A 17,521-nucleotide genomic window follows, 5' to 3' on the forward strand; every position below is an offset into this window, starting at 1 on the left:
CTATCTTTGGCAGGCACAACATGTACTAAACTGTAGTAGTTAATTTTATATTTCACAGTAAAAAGATGCTACATGTCCTATGAAAACAGTAAGGTAAAGGATGAAAAACCTTTAAAATCTATGACTACATCTTGGGGAAAAAAAAAATGTCTTGAAAAACAGTATGGCCGCTCAACAAAGATGTATACTTACATTTACATATTTACATTTTAGTTTGACCAAAACAGTCAGTGCTTAAGAACACCCACCAGCCCACAAGCAGTAAGTTAAACTGCCCCCCCAAAAGAAAGCAGTTCAAGAAAAAAACATGTCCAGGTGGTTTATCTTATCAGCTAGTAGGATGAAGCTAAGACTAAATCTACTTATTTAAGACAAAAGCTAGCCATGATCTCAAAAGAGCTTGGTTTGCTGCTTCCCCTCAAGCTGCAGAAACCAGCTTTTATCTGAATTAAAGAGCTGCTCAAAAGAAGTTTGATGGGTATTCCTAGGCACATTCTGTTTCAGTAAAGTTTCTAAACAGTTAATGGTATATGGTATTATATATTAAAAAGTATTTAAATAAATTTCAAGCGATACTCTGATAACATGTAACTAAGCATGTATTTTTCTTTTTTCATTTCTTCAGCAGCTGGAACTGGAATCACAGTAGACCTTCATGCAAATTGAATGGTAAGAAGCAAACTGTTCTTCTGATATCCTCAATTTTGTTTTAGACATCAGCTATTGCTCACATGAACCATAAAGTGATGATTATGCCATACCTCCTAATCAGTATTTGCTTTTTACATGCTAGTGATCAGGTACATTTAAAGCTACCTAGTATACTTTGATGTTAAAGCCCTTAGCTTAACTTTTAGAATGAGACTTAAAACTGTGAAACTCGTTCCTCACTTTTACAAAGTATCCTTAAAACTTCTATCTGTAGATCTTAATTCAGGATTCAGAAACTGCCAGTCCAGCAGTGTTATTCTGTACAGAATTTTGTTTAAGAAACTCCTGTCCTTAAGGCTATAAGTAATGTTACATACTGAATGAAAATAACATATTTAATAGAAAGCCAATGATCTCAAGTAAGATTGCATCAGAATTTTGAAGCACAAACCCACACATTCACACATATTCCCCTATAGCACTACAGAGTGGAACCCTTGTTACTAATTTACATACACTTTATACACGTGGATGAATGTCTATAACACTTTGAGTATCTCGCAGAATAAACTTCCTGTGTGATCTATGTACTATGTTGTTGCTATTTATGTTTTCTCATTTCTTCGTATTGTTTCAGCTGGAATTAAAATAGACATTTTGGCATGTGCTTGGGCATCTGAATGGGTGACAGGTGATGGAAAGGATAACAAGTATCATCTGGTGATTTACAATTTGAGTTCCAAACTACAGGAAGGCAAAGCAGCCAGATAACATGCTTTTGTTGTTTTCCTTGGAAACAGAGAAAGACATGAGTTTATCAAATTGTACATCTTTACTGTGACAAGGCAAGCCTGGTCCCAGAAGTACAGACCCTAATGCTCTGGTCAATATAATCTCAAATAATTAAGGAATAAAGTTCCTACTAGTTTGCTGAGCAGTACAGAGTTTATTCTTAAGGAGATTTTTTTTGATCATCAGCATAAGTTTTCCCTTGCTTATAAGCAAATCATTACCCAAAATTCTGCTCTCAGAGAGTCCCATACCTAATACAATGCCATCTCAGCCTTGAAATACCTACAGCTTATATTCATAATATCTATTATCATCTACCTTAGCTGGGCTACCTGTGTCCAGTGTTTAAGACCTTCTTACTTGAGTCACTAACATGGCCACTTCAAGCCTTTTAATTATTCAGTTGCTGCTGCTCTCTGAAATTTCTCTGTCCTTTTGACATACCTGCAGTACCAACACAACAAGCAATCACCTCTTCATACGCCTGGAACTCAAGTGGCCAACTTCATCTGAAGTACTAGAGACTGCTCAGTTATCAAGAGCTTTGAATTCTCTGAATTGAATGATGACAGAAAGAGGGGTTTATTCCTTGTGTTTATATCATAAGCCTTTTACAGGGAAAGTCTAAAAGTAAAATTGAGTTTGCTCTAGAGCTTTACAAATTACTATTTCTGTCACACCTGCTTTGATGTATTAATAACTAGGATAAAAACTCACAGCTTGTTTTTCAACTAATCCTTCCAAAAATACACATAAAACTTAATTTAAATGTACTCTTTATATCCAAAGTATCCCTGAGATGAGACTGACACTCAGGGAAACAGGTTTTTCCCACAGGTTCGATACAAAGAAAAGCATATTTTTTTTTACCATGACATATAGTTACGTAATAAATAACATGTGATAACCTCTGCTCATGCAATTCCCTCCTATATATACAGGGATAAAGGGAATACTGTCATTTGGAATTACTGCTTGCAGCAGAAATCTTGCATGATCAGTGACCATGACAGTCAGTCATACTTTGGAGCCCTGAAGGTAATATCTGTTGCATAACTAATATGATCTGACAGGCACAACTGTACTCTTAAAGCTTATATAGAAGTTGTGCAGCTATAATGCTAATTAAAAACTGAAGTGAATTAAAACTCTATGAAAATTATTCACGTGATTGCACTGTTTTTATACTATACCATGACATCAAGATGTAAATAACTTTTTTCATGATAAAAAGCCTGAGAAGGAGCATTGCTTTCCCTGTATGAACAAACATAGTCTCAGAGCCTATCTTATCTGCTGTTTCTCTTTTTGGCTTAATACTTGGGCTATGACACTAAGCCTTGAAAACCAATTCAACAGAAATTTGTAGCCACTGAAAGGACCATTAGGCTTTACGAATAAACAAAAGTCAAGGACTTCCCCTGGTAAAGCAGCTGAAATACATTTGGAGCAGAGGCTGGAGGGTGCCTGGGAGAGAGGGATGCCATTGGGACAGGAAGGCTGGCAGCACAGCCAGATGTGCTGGCAGCACGGCCAGATGTGCTGGCAGCAGGACTGGGCAAGGGAGGCATACTACAGTTCTGAGTAGTATTAAATTTCTGCCTCTAGGGGCTGGCTCAAGAAATGCTGCTTTCCTTGCTTGTTCCCAGGAAAGGCCTGCAAGGTTAATTTTTTATGACCAAATACACATAAAACATATATAACTAGTCTCCAAGATGCGAGTATGTCACAGAAATTATGAGATCCATAGCTGTGATGTTCAGCTGTTCAGCATATGATGCAGCTCAGATTGAGCTGAAATGAAAATACTGTTTTCCCTCATCCCCAGAAAAGCTATTGAAATAAAGTAGAAATTTTGTAATATTAACAAAAAATAAATTAAAAATCCATAAACTTCAGTTTCGGAGACACTGAGGAGATTCAGCTTAAAATGTCCTCCTCTGAATTTTCTATTTTTGAACCACAGTTCATTTCAGAAATGAATGAGTGAACTAATCTCTGCATGGAAAAAGAATGGTAGGGTTTTATAATTTTTATTTTACATTCAACACAAGCTAAGTCGACTGATTTGCTTTCCTACAATTTTAGATGTAATTCATTTAACATGGAAAATTACTATCTACTACAATTCCCTCAGAGTTTTAACCTTTAATTTATTATGTTTTCATCCAATCTAATTTTGTGGGATTAAAAAACAAAGGATCTTCTTTCTTTTCTTATTATTCATTCATTGAAAATATTGTTAGAAATTCTCCACACCTTTTAAATGACCAAATATTTATTTCAGCAATTTTGCCAGCGCACTGACTTCATCCCTACTGACTCTTATTAACAAGACAAAACACCAAAAAATCCTGAATGTAATTCACTATTTATTATCTTGCTGCAGAGGAGACATAATGATATTCCTTTATTGTAAACTAGGTTGAATGCAAGATTTGCCTCATCCCTGGAAGTGTTCAAGACTCTGAGTCTGGTCTAGTGAAAGGTGTCCTGCCTGTGGTAGAGGGTTTGGAACTACATGATCTTTAATGTTCCTTCCAACCCAGGCCATTCTATGATTTAAAAACATGGGTTTGGTGTCAGTCATCTGAAATGTTCACTGCTACATTACTGCTCAAAATGAGAGTTCATTTGCACACATGTTTTAAGTTGGAAAATATGTAACTCCAATATGAACTGAGTGTTTCTTTGACTCACACCATGCTTGCACAGACAGGGAATAAGGTGTGATCTTGATGGTCCTTACAGAGTGGCTCTTACAGTAGTTCTTACAGAGCCACTAACTGTGCTTCAAAACATCAAGAAACTACAGAGACTGATTTAGGTTGTTCAGTGGTCTAAGACATCTAAAATGTGGGAAGTGTGATTAAGTGTCATAATGCTAGAGTTCCATTAATTCACAAAGAAAAATGAAAAATTGCATCAGAGGAGGTATAGGATGGATATTAGGAAACAGGCTAAGCAGGCAAGTGGTAGAATCACCAGTGTTCAAAAAAATGTTTGGATGTGGCATTTAGGGATATGTTTTAGTGATGGATTAATGATCGGATTCAGTGATTTTAGAGGTCTTTCCCAACCATAGTTACTCTGTGATTCTAAGAGGATGAAATTTCTGTTATGTGAGAAAGAGAACTAGCTCAGTAACAGTGACTCTTATTTTAATTATTTTTTTTTGTCAGAAATGTGGACACTAACTGAAATTTTGAAATATGTAGACATTTACCAACACAGAAGCCAATGCTCCTTGGAAGAAAGAAAACACTCTTCAGAGGCTCAGGACCCTATGTCTACCAGAATACATAATTAACATCTACAAGAACTAATAATTCCAATACATTCACTGAACAGAAAATTGGACAAATGGAGAACTGTTTTAAAACTTTCCATCAGTACGGAATTCCTTCCTTAATACTCAGTTGGATCTACATCAGATTTTGAACTAAGTCTTGCGAATATTTATTTATTCTGTTATCCCTTTCTGGGTAGAAGAAATCATCTCAAGCTAGTGTAGTCTCTCTGTACATGGCCTGCTACTGTGAATGAACAATTTACCATCATGACTGTGTTTCCAGAGTAAGAGACATATAACTGCTTTTTCTGAGCAAAAAAAACCCACCCTAAATACTCTTTCAGAATCTTAAAAAAAAAAAACAAACACCAAAAACAAACCCCAAAAATCTTACTTCTAGAAAAGATCCAAAAATAATAATAGAGAACTGAGGATTATGCTAGATAAAATTTATATATTTGATTAAGTTCATTTGAACATATTGAACGGATATGGATATGTTTTGGTGCAGCTTTGCTGCATAAGTAACATAACTTCTATGAAAATGTCAACTAAATTCACTAGCTGTATCATGTTACTTTCATAATTTTTTAGAACAAGAGTACCATGAGCATTCAAAATTATATTTCAAAATTCAACCAAGAATAAGCTTTAAATGCATCTATTTACATGTTAGTTGATGTGACAGTCTTTCTTGACAAATTTAAAGATAATGGGAAGAACAAATCACTATCAGGACTTACGGTGTAATCTGCCTCAATTTGCTGCTAGAGTACACACTAGCCATATAAAGATTAATTCCCCCAGATTTTTGAAGTCGAAGTGAATCTCCAGAGCAATTTGAGTATTATGACAATGGCTCAGTTTCTGGCAGTGACCTTCTCACACAATATTACTTCAGGAAGAAATCTGACACTACACACAGAAGACATGGGTACAAATCTGCCATGATAGTTTTCATTTGAAACAAAGGCAATAATAACATGAATATAAGTCATGTGATTTTTGTAGTACAGCCACAAGCAATGCCCCACGTATAACTCTAATCAGTGCCAAACAGCCTAACACAAACCTCTGTTCCATTATTTCCCAAATTATCTTGAAAAATTGTCACGTGAAAATTTAAATTTTAAATGACACCAACTAAAAATTGCCTAGCTAACATTCTGGTTTTATCACAGTGAAATTATTTTTAATGGAAACCCTCTGAATGAAGTATGCAATCTGCTGATTCAACAATATTTTCCCACTTTCTCTATTTAAATAATTTAGATTTGGTGCTCTGTATTATCTGTTGATCACTAAAATTGATTGTCAAAACACTTATAGTAATAATAAAACAGAAGAACAAGTAAAAAAAGGCATGATAGAATAGACAAAACATTTTTCTTCATCTCAAACTTCCTGTGTTCTGTGAGACTGTTCAGATTATGATAAGAGATGTGAGTTCACAAAAGCTTAAAAAATTATCTCAAGCACAAGGTTGTAGATGACAAAAGATCATGATTGCTTATTTGTCATCCTTAGTATCAAGCTATAAAGCTAGAAGCTTCAAAAGGACTTGACAGCCTTCATCCATTAAAAAAGTGCAAATTTTAAAGATTGTCACAATATAGCCTACTTTTTAATAGTTTTATTACTATAATGTAGCCAATCAAATTATACCACACTAGAGTCATTCTCCTATATTTATGAATAAGAAGAACCTAAAAAAAGTGGGTTTTTTCATCCTTAAAAAAAAGCAGATGGAAAATTTAAAGGTCTCTTATTTTTGCAGATAGTGTAAACTAGATTGATTCAATTTGGAATAGATATCTCAGTGAGTGACAGTAATATATTCTGTACTTTGAAAATAGCACTAATTGTGTCTTTAGTACTTTGCTTCTGACTGATGGGAACACTGAGGCACAGAGGGTCTATAATCCAATTAAACATCTGTCAGACTATTACTGAAAAGGGATAGGATAAAACATCACTCATATAAACATCTGTAAATGTAATAAAGCCGAATTTGTAATCCAGGTGTGTGACTTTTAAACAGGTCATAATACCATGTAGGATGAAACAGCAGACTGGCTTACAGTGTGTATTAATTAGTCATGTTTTACTATGCATACTGGACTGTATTTTGTAGAAGTATTGCTCATGTACAACACTGTGGCAGCACACTTTTCAAAAGTGGCATGAAAGTGTTGTTATTTGGAGCTGTAGTGATTTTTTCTTCAAATCATACTACTGAAGTACAGAAATGAGTCAGCTATATAATAAGGGAAATTACACCATCATCCATTTAATAATTAATGCCTTTTACAGGTATTCATATTCATTTTTTCTAAAAGTACATAGATAATTTGCAGACATAGTTACGTTGCAGACTAGAGTATATTATTATTTTCAAGAGACATTTTTTAACATTAGAGATATTTGTACCAGTATGACTTGATTGATCAAAATTGTACTGCATCAAAACTGATGACAATTTACTCCTCCAGAGTTAGAAATTTATCATCTATCAATTAACAGAAAGAGAAAAATATGGTCAAAACTGACACATTATCAGTAATTTTCAAAATAATTTTACTGGAAATGGGATTGATTTTATTCCAATTAATCAGTCATATAATTTCCTAGATATTTAAATATTAAATACGTGGAATGGTCTCAGAGCAGTAGCATAAGCACAAAATAAATTGCTGCATCAAATTACAAGACTACAACCTCCCATTGCCAGCACAGTTTTGTTTTATGATTATCATCTTTTTTTAATTTTTTTTTCCAAAATTAAAATAAACACAAAGTTAGAAAGAGAATAAGCCTGGAAAATATGCAAATTATTAAAATGCTTTACAGACTGTACAATGGCTTCAGCACACCAAGGCATACTTACAACTCTCATTATAAGGCAGATTGAGGTCAGTACATGGCCCTAAGAAATAACCTAAAATAAATCCTGACAAAGAGGATATATAAAGAGTGGACTATAAGAAGTAACATATATTTACCAGTAAACAGAATAGCTCTTGTATTATAATGCTGAATAAGGAATGTACAGCTTATTTTGGTGCCAATTCTAATTTACTAGTCTAGTTGATTTTTAGCATCCCTGACTCATTTTTCAAACTCTTTACTTCTCTAGCTTCGATTTGCTTCTCCACACAGCAACTTGTTGTTTTCCGCCAGGCAAACTTGACAAAATACAGTGTGACTTGCCTTCTTCATTTTGTGTAACTGTCCTGACACTTGCCTCCTTCTCTTCTTCCTCAGCATTGTCTCTGGGTAAATTTTATCCAGGATCATACGTTCCATCAACAAGTCTCCTGTTCTGATTCAGAATACACTCTTCCTTCCATAGAAAAATCATATTTTTTCCCCTTTCAGAATTTGATGCTAAAGAACTGAAACTAAATAATTTAATATTTTAAATATACTTTAAAAATAATTATTTTTTCCTAGATTTTTGCTGGTTTCCAGTTTGTCATTTTTTTCATTAATTTACTTAATGTAAAACTACAGAAAAGAAGGATGAAGAAAATACAGACATGTTTAATTCTGTTATTTTGAATAACGCCCAAACTTGAGAATATTAATCAGACTAGTTTCTAACAAAAAAGTTGGAGTTTTTCTTCTTTTTATCCTTGAGTATGCAAATATTTGATTTTCTATATCCAAGTTGGTCACCCAAGAACAGCAAGGAGTATAAATATACTTTTAGGATGTGATTGATCTATCATGGCTACATATATCTCTTTTGGGTTGAAAGGAATTGCACTTTGAATTCCTTTTTTTTTCTATATAGGGCTTCTGTAAAGGCAATTGGGAAAGCTACCTCTTCTACACTGTAGATGGATGTTTCTGGTCTTATCTGTCCCAGCAGAACTAAAGTTTCAGTGAGAGAAGTAAATAAAACTCCCAAATGAAACTTGTGATGAGGGATCACTTTACTATTGGTAACACTGGTGGTGGTGATCTCACCACCACCCTTGCTCCTAGAAAAAAAGTTGTGGAATTAACAGATATAAATTGGTAATAATTATCCCATTCTTCTAGTTACCAGTGTTCAACTGTACCAATATGGGGGGTTTGGTTCTTGGGGAAGACAATAAATTGCAGCCGAAGCAGTTCAAGGCAGCTTTAGAAAAACCCTCTGTAATTAAGCAATAAACCTGGCTCTGTAGAGACATGCTTTCAGTGGCAATTGAGATGAATGTTTATGATGGTTTATGGTCTTGTTTTAAAGAATGAAGGTGGAAAAGGGATATTTGGAAGATATTTCCATTTTTTGAGTCCATGATAATGAATCCATACGTACAGTTTCACTCACATGAATTCCACTTTACCTTCTATTTGTGGATCCTTTAACTTAGATGACTACAGTATTTATTGACTTCTATGATGATATCATATTTTCACATAGTACTTTCTTGATATGTCTGCTTGAGATAATTTAAGCTACAGATTTCACTAACTTGTTTTGTATTTCATTACTGAAAACACGTAATTTTTTCTTCATATGCTGACTTGCTCTCTTTCCAGTTAGTACACACAGTTATCTAATATCCACAAAGTACAAATATTTACCTTACCAAGGAATCCCAGTTTTGCTCTTTCCAGCAACCTAATAGAACATTTGGCTTTTTTTGTACAATAGAAGTGACATTAAAATTTTCTCAAACCTTGTTTTATATATTGAGATTGTTAACTGCAATCTTTCTTTTTTCTCTCTACAATGGTAATGAAATTTAAAAACTTCAGTGGAGAAAACAAGATAATTAGTTGCAGATGTCCTTCATCAGGAAATATGATGAATTGGTAAGTACTGACATAGACTTTGTCTTGAGGAAAAATATACAATGTAGTTACAGATGCCAAGAACACCAAATTAAAGAATGGCATCTTCTATATTGAAAGTAACACAAGCAACAATGATCTGATTAACCTCTGTGCCTCATATATTAAAAATAAAGAAATAATAAAACATCTTTAAATGATGTTAACATTCAGATATTGGCAGCTTTTTTTTTAACTACAGGATAATTTATGTAAAACACATAGAAGTTTTTCAATTCTAAAAATGTAGAAAGTAAACCTATCTTTTTCTAACGAAAGAAGTTGATAAACCCTGGTAATTAAAATATTTGTTATCCTAAAGGATTTTATTTATTATGAGTCAGCAAAAACAACAGAGTCTTTTGGATTTCAGAAAAACAGGACACTAAATCATAAATATTAATGAAAGGACATTTTCACTGATGTTCGATAATGTGTTGAATTCAGGAAAGGAGAAAAAAATTTATAAATTACATCATCTATATACAGCATGCTCCTAGGTATGAGCAGTAGTTCCATGTGTAAGAAGATTACTGCTAATCAAGAGCTCTGTAGGACTCAAGTGATTGTGATCAATAAAAAACATATTTACATCAACATACAGCCTCATTAGCTATACATTTTTTAGCTGCCCACTGGATAGGTGGTCCAGAGGCTGATTCTGCTCAGAGCCCAGGCAATTCATGCACCTTTGTCCACATCTTGTTATTTAGTCCTTTAGGCACACAGGTAGTGCCTGTGCAATGCTAGAGAACAGCACTGCTACCAGAAGGACAGTACACCTAAACTGGGACTTAGTCCATGACTTCTAAGAAATGGTGAGTTATGTGTTCTGATGACAAATGCATGCACATCCCTGAGTTATGTTGCATATTTTGCCTGACCTAGTCACGTATGATCACCTTACATAAACATTACACAGTATATGAACTACAAGAAAGTTCTTTTCATTTTTCATTTAACTTAGATGACTCCACCTAACACTCTCCATGTGTCTCCATAAAAAGCAAAGTTAAAAAATCAACAAATAAAGAGATATATTTATTTTTTAAAGTTTTGTTTAAAATATTTACTATCAGCCTGTGTCAGAGAAAGGTTTGCTACCTAATTTCATACGCATACTTCAGAAACTGTTGGCCCTTTTGAAGTGTGACTGCCACTTTGAAAACTAAATCAGATTTGCCGATCTGGGTCTAGTGCTCTAAACGAAAGTCACACTTCAAACAACTCTTGTTGCCTTTGAGGTGCTGCAGAGCTCCTGTTTCTGTTTAAAGTTCATTATCCTGCTATATCTTACATCTGTCCCCTTTTACTATATTGCGTCTACTGATAACCAAATAAACACATGTTAATGTTCAGCTTTGAGCTCTTCTGTTCAGAAAGCTCAGTTGAGGATTACAGCTACCACCACTATATATGAATGAGTCATATAAAGGGAAGAGGAAATAAAAATTATCTTTCTAAGGTAGTGTTTTAGTGAAATACATGCACACATACAGATGATTAAGGATTTTCACCAGATATGTTTAAATCTAATAAACAGCAAGACAGACTATAACTTAGTCTTTTTTATCACTCTGCATTTGCAGTTAATGTCAAGAGAAATAGAAAACATGATTTTAATAATACTGATTCTCAGAAACCCTGGTGTATTTGCAGCCAACAATCCAGGCTTATATTATGCCTCCCCTATGAAATAGAATACATACATACATACATACATAAGCCTCAGTCTTACCTGCCCACAGACACATCTGTCAGATTCACTGCATAGAAACACTTGAAAAACTTTCTGCATTTTACTGTACAATAAAAATTTTATGATTTGTATTTCCTCAAGATATTCTCACTCCCAAGGTTCAGAAGTTAAACAGAAACCCAGACCAAACCAAATCAAACCAAAACTCCAAACTAGCTAATGTATAAAAGCTGTATGTTAAATGTATATTTTTCCCTGGGTATATTTATTTACAGCATGTTTCCAGAACCAAGACAATTATAAAAAGAATAAGTAAACATCTGAACACAGGCAAACAATAGAAATCCAACAAAAATGGAACACTTCTTGCAGAGCATGATCATAATGGCCAGTTGTTGAAATACGTTATTACTGTAACTTCATAATCTTCCCAAAGTTTTTTGTGTAACTATTAATTATCATTCAATATTGCTAAATTAGATAATGTTCTCTCTTTCCTAAATTGGCTCTTTATATTTGTCATGACAACCCCAAGGCAGCAACCACAATAAACCACTAAGCATGATCAGGGTACCATGACAGTTCACAGTGTGTCAAAACCCTACAGGTATATTCTCCTCCTTTTACCCTGATATCCCTCCTCCTGAAGCCTGCAGATGCAAAGAAATCAAACTCAATCACAATACTGGAAACACTTTGAAGATTTCAGCTTCTAAAAAGTCAATCCCTAGAGCAACCATCAATTCTTTGAAGCCAATTTATAACTGAAAAGCATATGAATTTAAGAGGAAAATTTTTACTGCAGATGAACAGAAAGCCAATTAGAGCCCATGGTCTTATGGGCAGCTTTTTCCCAGGCAGTTTTACCTCCATCTCAGGCCGGGATGACATACTCTGGTAAGTCATCCTTCCCAGTAAAATAACACTGGATGTGATCATGAGGCCATAACACGATTCTAAGTGCCAGCACTTGCAAACGAGATTAAGATTGTTATGTTTAAGTGTCAGCAAAGTAGCCATGATGGTATTAAACTCTATGCTTGCCCTAATAAACTGATAAGCAATAGATAAAAGCAATTAACATCTTACTCTGTCAGGTTTCTGAATGTGTCAACTGGGAAAAAGCTGGAGATAAATACATAAATAATATGGAAGTGTCTCTTCAACAGGAAAGAAAGCAATTAAACAAAGTAAATAAAGGAACATCCCTTTATTCATCAACTATTTGACATCTCTAAGAAAAAAGAACATCATCATGTAAGAAAGCTGAGAAAAATGTAAACACTCTATCCAAGAGGATACTAGAATTCAGTTAAAAGCAAAACTTAATAGTCTTTTCAGCAGTAGTTTAAGGTTGGTGAAACAGAACAGTTGCTTTTTTGCATAAATTACCAACAAAACACTATAGCAAGCCATTTGTGTTAAACATTTGCCTTTTAATTCCTTAGTAAAGGGGGAACATTTTTCATAATTGTAGAGAAGTATTTCAATGAGGAGAAATGGGACTCGGTACATAGTGAACTAAGGCTACAGCATTGCATCATGCCACCCATGAAAATAGAGGTCCTGGTCATAAAAGCAAGATTTTTCAAAACAGGAAAAGCATAAATCCCGCAGAAAATGATACCTCACTAGTTCTCCTCTCCCTAGGGAATGTATGTGCTTTTCTACTTGTAAAAAAACTAGTGAGACTTAGTTAAGTGTAGTGAAGAAAACTATTAGCAATCATACTGTACTATACTTTGCAAACTTTAGTTTAGAGAAGCGATCTTCTCAGTCTAAAGCCCTAAAATCTGTCATCACAAAAAATTGTTTATTAATAAATTTAGTATATAGCCATAATAAAAAAATCTAGGATATATCTGTTTCAGGCAGACATCTAGCTTACAACTTGTACATTTACATTGTTTGACAAAGGCTGTGACAAGGAGAAATGAAAGAATCCCAGACTTAAGAAACAAAGCAGAAGCTAATTCCAGAGAGTCTTGTTACCACTCAACATCTACATCCTGGCTGCTCATAAAACACTGTCCCAGTTGTAGCCATGCAGCCCGCAACTTAGGCCACCTTTAGCTCTCTCCCAGGTACCATAGATATCTCACAGTTTGTCTGTAAACTGCCTGTGGGTAATCTGTCAGGAAAAATCTCTCCCCAGGTGCTAGACCACCTAAAAGTTTGGAAAGGTAATGAATGCTTCAGCAGAGCACCCTGTAGTGTCTTGGCCTGCGTGATGAGCTGAAAATTTGATTTTGGTTGCTAAAAGGCTTGCTGCCTGCACTATATTTAACATGTAATCATCACATTACTAAAAGTCCTGAAGGTATCTATGTAGGTAGTCATCTATTTTAGGAATACTGGAATGCAAGAAAATCATTTCACATTATGGAACTGAAGGTAACAACTCGTGACACCTCTTTTCCTTCTCGTCTTTTTTGAATCAATTGTTTTTCAGTGCTTTGTAAAGCTCTGTCTTATCTAACATTTTCATTTCAAGTCTTTCTTGTCCAAAATTTTATTACCAAAGTTATGAATAAACTATTTTTATTTAGAGTGAAATATCTATGCCTTATTTACTAAGAAAGTAATGTGTTCTAATGTGGGAGAGAGTAAATGGACATCTAAGAAAAGTACAGTTTCTTTAAAATTTTGAGTCATTCTTCAACTGCATTCAGTGGGGAGAAAAAAAAGACTACATTAATTAAAATGCAGTGACAACATTCGAGTGTTCATTAATCCCTTTTAGATCTTCTTTGAAAACAACAAAAACCCAAACCCCAAACAAACCCCAACCATTGCAATCATATCAAAACACTTTTCAGCCAGAAAAAAATCAAGCATGATGAACTGTATGAGGACATTTTGCAAAAATACAGGGGATAAAACAGCTATTCCTTTTTTGCACTTTATATATGAGTACAAGCAAGCCCATAACTGTTGAAATAGAAATACTTTAAAATATCCTTGCCCTCTGATCACGTTGAGTTTTGCATAAAGTTTTACCTTCTGTTTAGCCTCAGGAAGCCATTCAACTTGATTTGCATTTTTTTCTACAAATTGTGTGGAGATTTTAAAAAAAATATTTGTCTGTTATTAGGTAGCTTATATACAACAATATGAACATATGTGCATGCAGTCATCACTAGAACTTCAGATACATGTCTTAAATTTTAAATATACATTAAAAGTTTTATTTCTTTTAAATTATTCTCTAAGTATCTCCTCTGTAATAACTGGATGGTATTTCATAGATATCTTTATAAAACATTTAAAAGCAAATCTTTTTTTGGTTATCAGAGAATTAATGATGTAGTAGAAGGAATTATTTATATGAATGATGTCTTCTTCACCTTTTCTCTCTGCATTATCATATTTTCACTTATCTATTGATAAAATGTCCGTATTAGGACTACTGTTTTCTAGGAGACTTGAATCAAAAAGGTGAATTTTACAAACTTCAGCTTTGTTATCTGAATGTCGTCATCTGGACTTGTTATGGAGAAAGGGAGAGATTCACATACAAAATGTTGAAGATTTTCTTTATGTTCTTCCATGAATATTTGCTGTAATTTGCAATATTGCCAGTTCTGTGTGATCAGTCAATGAACCTCTGCCATAAAACAAAGCTCAGAGAAGACACACAAGGATGATGAACCCAAGAAGCTCAGGAAAGAATTCCAGAAGTAGCCACAGTTATCACATAGGAAGCTGAACTCACCTCAACACCAAGGGGACCAGTATGTGGCCTTTATTGTAGATAAATGGCTGCATCAGTTGAGGGTCAACTGGCTATGTAAATGGACTTCTCTAAAATAATCAATAGAAAGCATTATCTTCCTACACCAGACAGACCAGCATGGGGGAGTTGTATGTGTGGCTCAACCCAACAGTTACAAATACTGATCAAATAGCAAAAGTGACTCAGAAGAAAACAACAGCTTTGAGCTGACTTCTACCTATTACCAGAATGGTAATGGGAATTGTGTCCATTAAATGATTTCACTGTATAGTGTGATTGCTATACTGTGCTTGCATTGTGATTTCAGAATATTGCTCTATCACTTTTCTAAATTAAAATCCCAGATAATGTCAAATATCTCCAAACAAGTAAATTTGGTGCTAAACAATAAACCTTCCTCATATATAATATCTAAAAAACTTGCCACTGATATTCTGAAAACTCAGTAGTTGAAATTCAGTAAGTCTCTCAGATTTCTTCTATTCCTTAGTAACTGATGTTATTATGTAGGCATGAGTGGAGAATGTTAGTTTATGTTGGGTCTCTGCTAAAAGGACAGAACATGGGACCACAGTATGGATACAGTCAGAGTTTCAAAGTATCTGAATAAAACTATTGTTCCAAGGGACTGCAAAATGTTCCCAGGCATCTCAATTGCATTGGTAAACTCTTAGGAGTAACAACATATGAATGATTCAAACTCAAAAGCTTTTTCCATGAACTGAACTGAATTTCTGTTGAGTTGAAATATGCTTCTATGGTAGTAATGTCATAAATTATTTCCCATAGCTAAAGAGTACCAGGTGACAACTTCTCTAGCACCTACTGCACTATTTTCAGTCAAGAAAAAAATTCACACTGGGACTCAGATGAGAAATGTGTGTCATCAGTCATGCTTTCCATCAGACCTGTTAATGTGGCATGGCTAACCATGTTGGAAAGCTATCCCCCCACTGTAAATTTTGCTAAACTAGATCCCAGGAATGCCTACAATTTTAGGAACTTTTAATTCCAATAAATAATCTGTATCTTGATACCTAGATCCAAGGAGATTCCTCCTCCAGGATGGAACTATCAATCTATATAGCTGGGATTCCTCTATCCTGACTTTGGAGTCTGACTTCAGATGTCCATCTCAAAAATCAAGCTTCAAAATCTAAACCAGTAAACTTCTTTTAAAGTGAAAAGATCTAAACTATCAAAATTTGACATAGAAAGTTGGCATTTTTGTGTAATTTTAAAATATTAAGAAACCCAGATATATCATCCCGTCCATACAGAGCTTTGGAAAGTTTTGCCATGAGCATTACAATACTTGGAAACTCTTTCACATTGAGGTCAATATATCGAACCTTGTCTCTGGTTGATCCAAGTGAAAGTAATGTATCTTTCCCCTCAGTCCTTACACTGTAACACTTCCTGCAAACAACAAATCTATTTCGTATTAAATAACTGTTAAAAATTTGCACTAGAAAGCCTACCTCAAAGGCTAGTATTTCATTCTACTGTGTGGTATGATAGCAGAGAACGATATGTTTTCTCTCCGAAAGAACTTACAAACTACGTATTAAAAAAGAGGCAGTAAATTCAGAGGGACAAATCAGAGATGACTTGTGACAACATGTCACCATGACAACATGACAGATAATTGGCTTCAGCTACATAATGCATAATCAATTTTCCTGATGAATCAACTGGAATGGGAAAAGACAGACATCACAGCCACCTGCGTTGACAAACAAACAGCAATCCCAGGGGAGAGCTCAATGATACACTTTCATAGAGTAGAATCTAGAACTTGCTGAGTCTGTATTCTGTATTATGTGTGCTCTCCTTCAGTGCTTTGATTGCTACCTCTTTCTTTACAGAGTTGTGGACCAGCAACATAGGCCATACTCTTATGTCAAAATAACATTGTGACTATAAACACAGACAATACATTCCTTCTTTTCCTGAATAACAGTAACGCCTTCTTTTCAGCAAAATGAAGCAGCTTTGAAAAGTGCTTTAAACTGCAAGCAGGAAAGCAAGCAAACAAAACAATGGCAGAGATATGAACAGTAATTGAAACTGATGGGAATAAAACTAAAATATGCAAACAGTAGCTACTAATGTTATAAGTGAAAAAAAAACCCCAAAACAAACAAAAAAATCAAAACCAAATGAATTCAGGATAAGAAATGTAACAAGACAGAAGTAACCTCCAGATTTCAGTAATCTTCTACAACAGACTGACATATCAATTAATTAAAAATATGTGTAACACTTAAGTAAAAGAATTGTATATTAAAATAGCAGTGAAGAATATAAGAACAAATATATTATTGCAAGGCACATGAGCTTTCTGACCGCCATGAGAATTAGCCATGTCTGTTTGTGTTTACGGAGACCTGGGCAACTGCAGCACATTCTTCTACAGCCCACCAAGAGCTGTAAGTGGAAACTTGTTACATTTGTAGGGTAAAGGCAAAATCACATGCTCTGACCAAACCTACATTACTTACACTTCCTCACATAGAAAAGT

At 34.5% G+C, this 17,521-nt stretch overlaps 1 protein-coding gene across 17 annotated transcripts in view; it reads right to left on the reverse strand.

Moving 5' to 3' along the window:
- The window catches only part of PPFIA2 (PTPRF interacting protein alpha 2), a 321,853-nt gene that overhangs the window by 127,018 nt on the left and 177,314 nt on the right, over positions 1-17,521 (reverse strand). The window lies entirely within an intron of this gene.

Source organism: Lepidothrix coronata, unplaced genomic scaffold (genome assembly GCF_001604755.1).
Source record: "Lepidothrix coronata isolate B3197 unplaced genomic scaffold, Lepidothrix_coronata-1.0 Scaffold9, whole genome shotgun sequence".
Taxonomy (NCBI): domain Eukaryota; kingdom Metazoa; phylum Chordata; class Aves; order Passeriformes; family Pipridae; genus Lepidothrix; species Lepidothrix coronata.